The sequence below is a fragment of the Mus caroli genome, chromosome 10, assembly GCF_900094665.2.
Source record: "Mus caroli chromosome 10, CAROLI_EIJ_v1.1, whole genome shotgun sequence".
Taxonomy (NCBI): Eukaryota; Metazoa; Chordata; class Mammalia; order Rodentia; family Muridae; genus Mus; species Mus caroli.
Window position 1 is genome coordinate 40,521,046 of NC_034579.1, and position 11,882 is coordinate 40,532,927.

The 11,882-nt window shown below is 42.3% G+C and overlaps 1 pseudogene; it reads left to right on the top strand.

Moving 5' to 3' along the window:
• Positions 1 to 10,612: 10,612 nt before the first annotated feature.
• Positions 10,613 to 11,882, top strand: part of LOC110303547 — a 9,682-nt pseudogene continuing 8,412 nt past the window's right edge.

Consider the following 11,882-nt stretch of genomic DNA (forward strand, 5'->3'; position numbering starts at 1 on the left):
GCAGAACACATGCCTAACATGCATGAGGCTCAGCCCCCACTACCAAAAGGTTAAACTGTGCTAGCTCCTGCCTGCACTCAGCAAGTTGCTGCTATTAAAGAAAGGAAGGAAGGAGCAGATTCTGTAATTCTGATAGCTAATAAGCATCATCCAATGTTGGGGAGGTCTGAGCCCAGAGATAAGAATCTAGTCTCCAAAATGAGCAAGCCAATGATGATAGACCTGGTAGAGACTAAAATTGCAAGCCAAGGAGTGAAGATCCAGGCAAAGGATCTTTTATGCCAGGCATGGAAGGCTTAGAGGAGAGAGTATGGTTTGAACGTGTTCCAAGAACTTTCAAAGGCTGGGGGGCCTTCCGTGCCTTAAAGTAGAGTTGCTCACGGTGAGTAGGCAGGCATGAGCTCATCTGAGGCTAATAGGTGCACCTGGCAAGAGCAGGGATGAGAAGGGATGTGAAGCCAGACAGCTCATGACAGCTACACAGAAGGTGGTCAATAAATAGCTGTTGATAATTTACTCTCATCATTAGAACCACTGTGCCAAGGTGCTGTGAGCCGTAAGCCTTCGTTTGATTACGAGACTCTTGCTTGAATTAGGCCAAATTGACCATCTTAGTTGTATGGTCTTATTCAGAAGCTCTGGAGTGAAGACTGTTTCCTAAATGACTCCTCTCGTCTCGTTTAAGGAATCTGGTTTCTCTTCTGGAAGGTGTCATTCTGCTGCATCCAGTCACGTAGGAAGCAGCACCTTTGACAGCCTGGCAGCAATCTTCTGTGACTGAAATGTGACTCACATTGGACATTGTTAGAATGGGTCTGGAGTCCCTCTCTCCTGGGCTACCCCCTCTTGCTAAGGTAGTATAGTAATTGGGCTCTCAGATCGAGTAGTGACTCTGAGATTCTCCAGCTCTCACCAACCCTTGCTTGAGCATGCAGCCTTTGAAGGTCACTTGAGCTGTTTTGTTTGGCTTTTTTTTACTTTTTCCCCCTTTTTCTCTTCTGAGTAACGAATCTGTTTCTGAGCAGGAGCACAACAGGCCTCGTGCAGAATACAAAGTTTTCTTGTAAAAATGTCAGTTGCAATAAAGGGAATCTGGAGCCAGCCTGGCAGCCTGGGGGCTGTTATAGGGATGAAGTCAGAGCCTCAGCTTGTGTCTACATGACACCAAACATCCAGTTAAAAAGTGAAAAACTCAAGCAGCCATCCAGATGTTTTGCCTGCCGGATGCCAAGCACCCTGATGTTTTCAACTATCCAGATGTTTGGCATCAGGCAGCCCAATAACCAAAATCTGGAAACATGTAGGTGTTTGGTATCTTGTAGACACAGCCTTGGATGGTAAAGCAAAGGCTAGGACTTTGGACTTCATTCCCCCCCACCCCCCCACCCCCCATCCCCAGGAACTAAGAACCAGTGAAGACTTCCTGAGACTGGATGAAGGTATTCTGTTTTAAAAGTGGAAAGGGCTTAGAGTCAAGCAGATAGGTGAGCAAGAGTTTCCTAGCAAAATGGATACACAGAAAGGAAGCAACAACAAACCATACTATAGTTCAATGGTTCAATTGGCCAATCTAACTGTTAGGATGCCCATTCTTTAACTACTTGGGAGTGGGCTTGGTCAAGGAGTTCTGATGGTAATTAGACCAGATTCTGCTAGGCAGTGGTGGCACACACCTTTAATTCCAGCACTTGGGAGGCAGAGGCAGGCAAATTTCTGAGTTTGAGGCCAGTCTGGTCTAGAGAGTGAATTCCAGGACAGCCGGGGCTACACAGAGAAACCCTGTCTCAAAAAACCAAAACCAAACCAAACCAAACCAAAAAAAAACACCAAAAAAACAAAAACAAAAACAAAAACAAACAAAAAACAAGCAGATTCTACTTCAAGCCAGTGATCCTAAGCTTTCAAGAGAACTTCTGACCATCTCTTCTGTTTTCATGACCTGTTGGACTATGGAAAACTTAAATCATGAAAAATAACAAATAAGGAGGGGGAGAGAGAGAGAGAGAGAGAGAGAGAGCACATGCGCAGGGAAGTTTGAAAACACCACAAGATAAAAGGAACAATAAGGCCACCGTAATAACAGGGCTGAAGCAGAGTCATGCGACAGAAGAGAATCTGCACATCTGCACTTTTTCTTCTTTATAACTTCATCAAGAAAACAGGAAAAACAATGTGCACAAACCACAAGTGGAAAATTTTGTTTCTCTGTTCCAATTTTGGTAGTAGATTCCAGTAGGAAGAAAAGTGACCACTCTGATTGTCTTCTATAGGCTGGCAATATACAATTCATCATTGTCTCGTGCATCCTATGATTGTGAGTTAGTCGTTATTACTCACTGTGATGGAGGGGAATTCCTCTCCTACCACATCTGCCGTTCTGACTTTGCAGTAGAGGCTAGCGTCTGCCCGGCCCTTTTCCACTCCTGGATTCCACATTATCCTCTCTCTTACAGGATGGCTCCTTCTCTTTGGCATTTTGTTACCAAAACTTGAATCAAACATTATAAACTTTTATTGTGACAATGATAATGACAGTGAGGGCAAACAGCTCCAATTAGTCTGTCAATACCATCATTGTTGAATTAATCTGGAGATTAGCAATAGCCAATATACACATAATTTGGTCTCCTTAAAGGAGACAGACATCTGCTTTCCTTGGCAACAGTCTGTTTCCAGGCCTTTACTTGATACCATGTGCGTGCCTAACCCCTGTTTCCAACAATGGCTTTTATCCTTGAGGTTTGGTAGTATAGTTAATTGATGCCTTTATCTTTTCATGAGAGATGCCAGCTCACATCAAAAAAAAAAAAAAAAAAAAAAGGAAGAAAAGAGGAAAAAAACCACCAAAAACATACTACAAACACTTGGCTTTATATTGCTGGAAATAGAGAGGCTCAAAGCTAGATTCAGCATTAGAGAAAAATAAAGATCGCTTTCATCCACATCGCTGAGAGCAGTGCTTGTATCCTCTCGTCTTTTCCTGCCATTGTTGAGAACTAAATGAATACTTGAGGGTGAACATTAAAATTCTGTGTGCTGCCTTTGAAAAACACAAGTGTCAGAACGAGAAGGGTGAGACATGTGTTTCCTGGAAGAGAAAGAGAAGTGACCCAGACACTGCTGAAGAGACCATTTTTCCAGTGTGCTGAGAGGGAGGGGCCGAGAAGCATGCCCTGTCCAGAAGGCAGGATGAGTTGTATATGTTATACACATGGCAAATATGAAGTCAGAGGGGCTTGTTTATTTTGTCACAGTTGCTCTGCACATGGGGATACCTGTGCATAGAACAAAGCATAGCAATGGGGTTATTAATAATCCTGCAGAAAATCAATACTTTCAGTAGGCCCATGGTTTCACTATGTTCAGAAGACATGTACAAGTCTACAATGAAAGCTGTTGCGTTAAAGTCATGATGAGTTATTTATCCCTTCCAACTGCATTTATTGGAAAAAATAATCTGGTAATGACAGGAAATTTTCCAGACTGAATGCTGCATGACCAGGAGTCTGGTTCAGTTTAGTTGGGAAGATAAGTCTGGGAAAAGTATAAATGAAAGTAAAAGACAATACACAATTAAGTTCCTCCACGGGCCCCTGGCAAGATAAAATCTGTCTAAGGGGAAAAGAAAGCTTTACACTTCCAGGATGTGGGGCAAGAAATGTTCTGCAAACATACCAGCTTAATTATTTTCATATTACTCATTAACATTATCATTATTGCTGGTTGTTGTCAAGCCCCAAATCCAGATTTTTTTTTCCCCTACAAGAACAAGAAAATGAGCAGCAAGAATTTGTGGGATTTTATTCTGTTTTCTGTTTTGATATCTACTTCACTGTTAGCTTAAACTGTGGTTTCTTTCAACTTCAACTAGTCTCTGGTAGATTTTTTTTATTAGTTTGACCTGCTTATTCTCACAAGCATATAAAAAAAATGACAAAAGAGTGATAAGCTTTGACCTCCTCCATCAAAGTTTACTACGTTGGTCTATTTATTTCAAATATTTTCTAAGGAAAATGAGAAACCAGACAACCAGCTACAGTTCCATCTCCTGCTCCTAATTCTAGCCCTCTGCCTATATCCCTCCTGGATTTAAGCACCATGGTGACTGTGAACGTCCTTCCCCAAGCATACTCCTCACTTTATTCTACATTGACGTCTATAGACTGTGTGCTTTTCACCTTATTTAAAAGTACAATGTATTTTAATCATGCAGTTTGCAATGTCTGTGGACATTATGTTTTCAAGGCTGACCCAGTAGAAATTCGTGAAGTTGGCTTTGTTATTTCAGTGAAACAGCTAAATTCACTGTGATTTATTCTCTCTCCTGCTTCCACAGACAGTTTTGAATAAGCCTCTCCGTGTACACATGCCGAAGTTTCTCCAGGGTAGCGTTGCTGGGTCAGAGCACGTATATGGCTTACTTTGTATAGGTTCGCCAAGGCTGTGCTAGGGCACATCTCCATGTTCTTGACAACACTTGCCCAGGCAGGTACACATCTGAAAATTGTTAAAATGTGTTAGCCAAAAAGGGAACAATTAAGTAACCAAAATATTGTTCCACATAAACACATAATTGCTTCATTATCGAAAACAGCATACTGTATAGTCTCACAGTCACTACAGGTTCTCTAAGGCCTCAATCGTCCTCAGTGGAGGAAAACAACCAATAAAAACTTTTGGGCTGCCTAAAGTCTTTCAGGATGTTCTTCCAAGTCATGCTCTTTTTTTTTTATAGCAGCAAATACTTTACAAATCAGTGTGTCCAGAAATATCACCTATCTATACTTGTCAGACTGGAGCCCTTGAGCCCATACTCCCATGACTATGAAAATAAGTGTAGTGCTCTATTGATTTGGAAATGCCTGTATGTCTTCATGGGTTTCGCTGGTCACTGAAATCATATTCCTTTCTAATTTAAAAGAAAAAGACTTTATGTGTATCAATGTTTTGCCTGCATGTATGTCTATGCCACCACATGCATGCCTAGTTCCAGTGGAATCTGGGAAAGTTGTTGCCTTTTATTTAACCACCTGCTCCATTATGCAAACAGGGAAGTCTCTGTTATGTGGCCAGCCCTTGGCACATAGAAGAGCTTCAATTAACACTTACTAATTGTCGAATGAATGGATCATAAGGTTTCTGTTTTCAAAGGGATAGGTAGGCTACTGAAGCCTACGGAATCTTCTAGGACCTTGGAGTTTCATACATAATGGTAAATTTTCAGGGCACAAACAGGTTGAGTACACCAATATTATATATATATATATATATATATATATATATATATGTGTGTGTGTATGTGTGTGTGTGTGTGTATTTATATTATCTTATATAATCTATAATAAATATATATACACACATATATATGAGTATACTAAGGGTATATATATATTTACATGCACACACATATATATACATATATTTTTTCACACATAGTCACCAAAAGGGACTTGGGAAACAAAAACAGCATAATTCATGTACCAAGACTGAAAATGGATATGAGGTCTTAGAGCTCAAGCATAAACCCTTGAGAATTTGGCTAAATTATTACAGATGCACTTTCTGCCACTCAGATTACTGGGCTGCGAGCTCTTCTAATCTCTCGTGCTCTGATCAGATTTGGTGAGTGTTCAGGAAGGGGCATATGTCCTGACCCTTTGGCAGAATCAGGGATACCAAGGAGTGCAGTGTTGGGGTGGTCCAAGCAGAAGGAACAGCAAGAGCCAAGCAGAGATGGAGAGATAGATAACTTTACATCAAAACAGTCAAAAGGGCCCTGCAGAATGCAAGGCAGGAGATACAGGCATGGAGAGTGCTAAAAGGGAGGATGTTACCCCAGACTGAGCAGGATCTTAGTTTCTACATTAAATGTTTTAATTAGTTTAGTAGGGAATTGAGGCTCACTGAATGCTGCCATATGGTTCTGGCTGACTGCAAGTAGACATCAGGTAGTCATTTGGAACACTTGGGACTTACTTAGATCAGAATTTGCATCTGAATCTTCAAAAATGTGTCTCCAACTTAGGACACTTTCTGGAACATAATTACATCAACATTAATATTAATAACAATAATAATAAAATATTGCCAAAGATGTTAAATCCCATCTTTAACCAAATATCACTATGCAGGGCCGAATGAATACCTAAAAGTAGAAAATATTATTGGAAATGTAATGCAAAATACGGCATTGGAAAGTTGGTTCATCCGTATAGGAATGAATAGAATAGGAATGAATAGAAACAGACACAGCAGAGACTCAATTGCTTGTTTGCTTGGGGCTAGAAACGGAGGTAAAGGACAATTCGGGAAATATGGCAGTATGGCTTTATCCTGAGCAGTATGGCTTATCCTGAGCAGGAGAGTGTTGGTGACTAAGTTACACATTATAGTTGAGAGAGGTTAAAGGAAAAGCTGGTTCCAGGTGGGGCTGGAAAACTTCATGCTGATATTTGGGGTACATGAAAACTGAAATCAGCAGTAACATTTACGAAAAAGAGAAAAACAAGACTGGAGCTCCATAGAGACCTAGAAGACAAATAGATATTTACATGGAAGCCACTCCCAGGGCTTTTCAGAAACAGGCCAGTTGAGAATAGAAATAATAGAACTGAGAATATAGAAATGGCTCAGTGGCTAAAGGCACTCACTGCCAAGTCTGACAAAATAGGTTTCATCTCCAGAATCCACATGGTAGAAAAAGAGAACACAGCTTCCACAAGCTGTCCCAGGCACACACGCACGTGTGCACACACACACACACACACGCGCATGCACACACATAAATAGGTATAAAATAATTTGCACTTGCCTTGCTTGCCTCATTATTCAGTGGCAGAACAAAAGAAGGTTCTTCTTTAAAACATCCTGGGGCTTCTTTGGACCCCAGATCACGTCACACTAAGTCTCCAGGACCTGAGATCCCTGAGTGTACACAAGTCCCCTGTCTGAGATTGTCAAGGGGCTCACAGTATGGCACTAGATGAGATTGTCAGAATTGAAACCCCGACTTCGCCACTCCCTAGGCCATGACCTTAGGCAGGTGGCTGAAACTCCCTGTGTTTTTATCTGTAAAACAAAATAATCTTCTGAAGATCATACACCCACCCAAAATACTTCTGTGAAGACCAAATGTATGAAATGCATGTAAAACAGAACCTGGTGTGGAGAAAAGACGTAGGGGCCGTCCCTGAGGCTTTGTGCTGAGGGCTTATTTTCATTTATGAACAAGGCTTGCTTCCCCTGAATGTTCCTTAGTCCCTGGAAAATGTTCTTTGCATTTTTGACAAAACAGAAAGTAATCCCTGTGACTGTTCAGCCTCAGGAAGGAGTCTGCCTCTCTGGAGTTAGTTTGCAAACACGCCATCCTCACAGGCATGCTGCCACTACTGGAAGTCTGGCCTCTCAGGTGCACTAAATTCTCACCATTGAAAAGGCCCTGGGAGAATCTCAATGCCATTGTTTTGGAAACTTCCTTTCACCCTGCTTCGAATTTGTGCCGGTTCCAATTTTAAACAATAAAATAGAAACCCTTAAAAGAGAGTCCCATTCACTACTGAGAAAGGGGAAAAGAGCTGGCTGTCAGTTATCAGTCACTGACTTGGACAAAGTCTGAACTCTTCAACTTCATAAATTCCAGCCAATGCCATGTTGTTGTAAATCATTTGTCTGTCTGGGACTTTCTTGTTTGTTTATTTTGCTTGCTTCATTTATGAAACCTTTTAACCAGAAGGTTTGTTCAAAATGGACCACCTTTCTGTTTTGTTCATATTGCCAGATGATCCTAAGCGAAGGAGCAGTGGAATTTATCTGAATTGCTGTCCCTCCTTCTCCTGAAAAGCTAATGAAGCTCTTGTAACCTCCCAGCAAACAGCAGTCAGCCAGTAAATCTGTAACTGAAAACTGAATGTGTAGCAGGAAACCCTAATAGCGAAACGTGTACGATTAAAGAGCTGAGTAGACAGAAAGTAGGTGAAAGCTGCTTACAAGGACAGCCTTGGCCACTGCCAGGCCTTTGAGGAGTCTCTTAATGAGTGAGCAGACCTTGAATATATTTTTTTTTCACTATTCATCCTCACACCTTTTGTCTCGGAGTTATTTCTATCACTTCAACAGAGCCATTCTGACGAGCATTCTCACCCAGGAATCCCCGAAGTCATAGAAAGTTTAGATTATCATATCATACAGTCATATACTGCCAGTCATACACTGGCAGGAGATAACAGGATTGCCTGAGGCAGGTGGGTGTGATAGAAATATACATTTCCCCAGCCCTTTGCTCTCCTGCAGGTGGGAAGAGGAACCCAGAGCTGAGTAAGGTGGGGTATAAAGAAAGAAAGTTCTGTCATTGGTTCAGAACCACCCAGGTCCCTATGGAAACTCAGTGTCTTCATCGTGTTCACGCAGTGAATCACAGAGTAGCCTTGAGCGGTGAGTCGCGCTTCCTACGTGTCTTAACTTTCCCTCCTTGAAAACGGACCCTTTCCATTCAGCGGTCCCTGGTGGGACATAGACATTTGTCTGGAAGGCCAAATCCTCGTGCTGGTCTCACTACTACCACTGTTCTCCCAGACACTGCTTCAGGCGACGCTGGGATTCAGGCTACACAATAGAGAAGGAGAACACAGGCTAGACAAAGCCTATATGCCTATAGAAATTAGCTACTCAAACAGCTAGCTGCCTCTCCCCTCTCTTCAGGCTGGCTGGAGCCAGTGTACAGAGATTGTCTGCAACTCCCCTTGACCCTCCTTGAGCATCTCAAAAGGCAGAGGGAATGCTGACAATAACTTCCTGAGGCGCCAACCAGAGCACTGTGCAATGAAGACTCCTGAGCGCTAGTGGGCACCATAGACTCCAAGTGTCCCAGTTCAAGGTGCCCTTTGTAAAACCCTGGAGCCAGCCCTAGACTGCCTTTGGATGCTCCTACCCACGTACAAATTTGAAATAATAAAAGTGTGGCAATTATTAAAAGAAAAATCTTTGTTTGTGAAAACTGATGTATTTTTACATCTTATTCGCTGAAAAAAAAAAAAAAAACAGCTTTGTGGCTATGAATGAAGACAGCAACGAGACAGAAATGGGGACCTAGAAAGTGAAGCTACTCAGATCTACTCACTTGGAGTAGCCAGGGTGCTTTTCATGTGAGAGGCCAAATCCCTGAGAAGCAGCTACAAAGGCAAAGGTGATGCTGTCAGAACTCGGAACCGTTTCTGATGCCAGCACACAGACCAGCTCCGATTCCAGTGAACTCAGGCCTTCCCCAACTAAGCTACATCCTCTGCCAATGTAACGCTCTTAATTGGTTCTATTTATTATTCTAGACTCAAACAACACTTCACTCCATAAAAGGGGAGTGTTCCAAGCAGAGGAGTTTTGTTTTATAGACAGAATAAAGCAGAAACAAACTTTGTCTGTTTGCTTGAAGCCAGTAGGATCGTCATTTCAAATTTACTTTCCTTAAGGCAGGAACGAAGAAACAGAACGGGAGAGAAATATCTGGCTAATCTCGGGTTATTTTAGGCTTTTTTTTTTTTTCTGTAAAGGGTTAAACCTTTTCATGCTAACTAAAACTGGCCTGTTCAGGAAATTAGTGTGTAATCATTTTAATTTTTGTTTCAGTTTCAGTTTGATGATCTTAGCCCTGGTAACTCCATTTTGATTTTTAGCCTGGCCTGTTGAAGCAGGTGGGGAAAGTTCAATCCAAAGCAACGAGTCTAAGGAAAATAAGTGGGTTTCACTAAGTGCTCTCCACAGTACGGTTTGAATTCAGGAGCACTGGAAGCTAAGGAACTCATCAGGCACCTCCGACAATCACATACATTCAGTAATGAGGGACCCATTTCTTCATTTCAAGATTTCTCCCCCCCCCACCCCCCACCCTGGGGGCTGGAGAGATGGCTTAGTGGTTAAGAGCACAGTCTGCTCTTCCAAAGGTCCTGAGTTCAAATCCCAGCAACCACATGGTGGCTCACAGCCATCAGTACATGGGATCCAATGTCTTCTTCAGGTATGTCTGAATAGAGCAACAGTGTGCTCATACACATAAAATAAATATATTAAATTTTTAAAAAGGTTTTTTTTTTCTTTTGCTATAACACTAACAGCCCTAGAACAACCTGCCTTTCACAGCAACACCCAAGGCAAGGTTATTAACTCCCCATATTCAAATGGAAATTTCAGGCTATCTGACTCTTTGCTAAGAGCTGGGTGAGATTCCCAGGACAACAATCAGGAAGGAGGAAGGTACTGACTGCCTTAAGGAACCCAGGCAAGAATGACTCGTTCCAATACTGTCTAGGGCTAGGGTGGCAGATGACTTTTAAAAGAAAGATGATATAACCAGGGAAGCTAAAAAGGCCTTTAGGCCTTAGAAACAAGTGCGTAAAGAAAACAGAATCAGAAATGCTTCTAACCAGAAGAGGACACCTAGCAATGGACCCCTTTTTTTTCTCTATGTTTTCCTTGTTTCTGGGTCCCCATGATATCTGATTGACTTGTATATATCATTTTGACTACTGAGCACACCTGTGTTTCTCTTTAGAAAGGTATTATACTCCCCCACCCACCCCCAGACACCACTGAAAATCTCCAAATAAGTTTGTGACAATTAGAGATGATCAAGACCAGCAAAGAGGACAGAATAGAAGTCCCAGCCAGTGTCCTAGGAGCCTGGCAACTACAGAGGACGCCCCTCTGGCTGACAGGTCCATCAGCAGGGTGCAGAGTCGATCTTCAGGCCCGCCTTGCAGAGCTGAAGGACTATAGCAAGGCCACCGGATATATTTTATGTGGCTGTCTCATGACCTCCAGGCATCGTGAGAGACTCGCAGTAGTTTTTAAAGATGGGCAAACTGTGCTGTGTCCAGGAAAAACCAGCTTCGGTGGGCTTATTGTTTTCGTCGAGGCCATTACTCTCCCGCCCACATCTTTCATTGCCTCTCCGGTGTTTCTGTGAGACAAAGAAGCCAGCTGAGACTTCCACAAAGGAGAATGCAGGGAAAGGGGGCTGAATACCTTGAGCAAGAATAGCTTGGAAGGAGCCAAAAGTGGAAAAGGAAGTCTAATTCTGGCCTGGTCCGGTGGGGAGAAAAAAGTTTTTTGAGAAATGTAAACAAATCAGGAAATCCTGGCACTCACTTTAGTTCCGGTCTGGGGAGAGAGAGCCGCTTGCTCGGGTCCTTTCCCGAGGAGCAAGCTGCTGTTTGTGAATGAAATCCAGATAAAATTATTCATTGAGCTCTGCCAGCCCCGCAGTTTCCAGCTTTCCTTTAGCCTATGGCATAGCTTAAACCTTAAAATAATAATAATAAAAAAACCATATGCGTGTTATTAACTCTCCATATTCAAATGGAAATTTCAGGCTATCATAAATCTCCTTTCTGATGTAAATTCCTCTCTGCAGAGCTCGCTGCAGGAAAGCCATTGTATCTGAGTAATCTAAACTTGAAAGAGAATTTTTGTTAAACCAGTTATGATAGGGGAAACATGTTTTTCACTGAGTCGAAAGATTAAAGTTGGTTGTAAAAAGGGGTGGGGGCTGAGGGAGAATTATTGGTTGCCCAACTAATGATTAGATACAGAACTTCAAGGAGAAATTAAGAGCACAAAAGAGAGTCACGCAGATAAGTGAAAACAGCTCCAAAGATATTAAATACAAGAGTCGAGGTTTAGCTGAGGTTGTAATCTCTCTTCCCATAGTCATCTCTACTAAGCCATCCTTTCTACCCCATTCGATTTCCCTGGGACAGACTCTGCTGCAGCACACATCTGCAGGTTGGAATATCTAGTTTCTCTCTCTGCCTCTCTCTCTCTCTCTCTCTCTCTCTCTCTCTCTCTCTCTCTCTCTCTGTCTCTACTAAGCCATCCTTTCTACCCCATTCGAT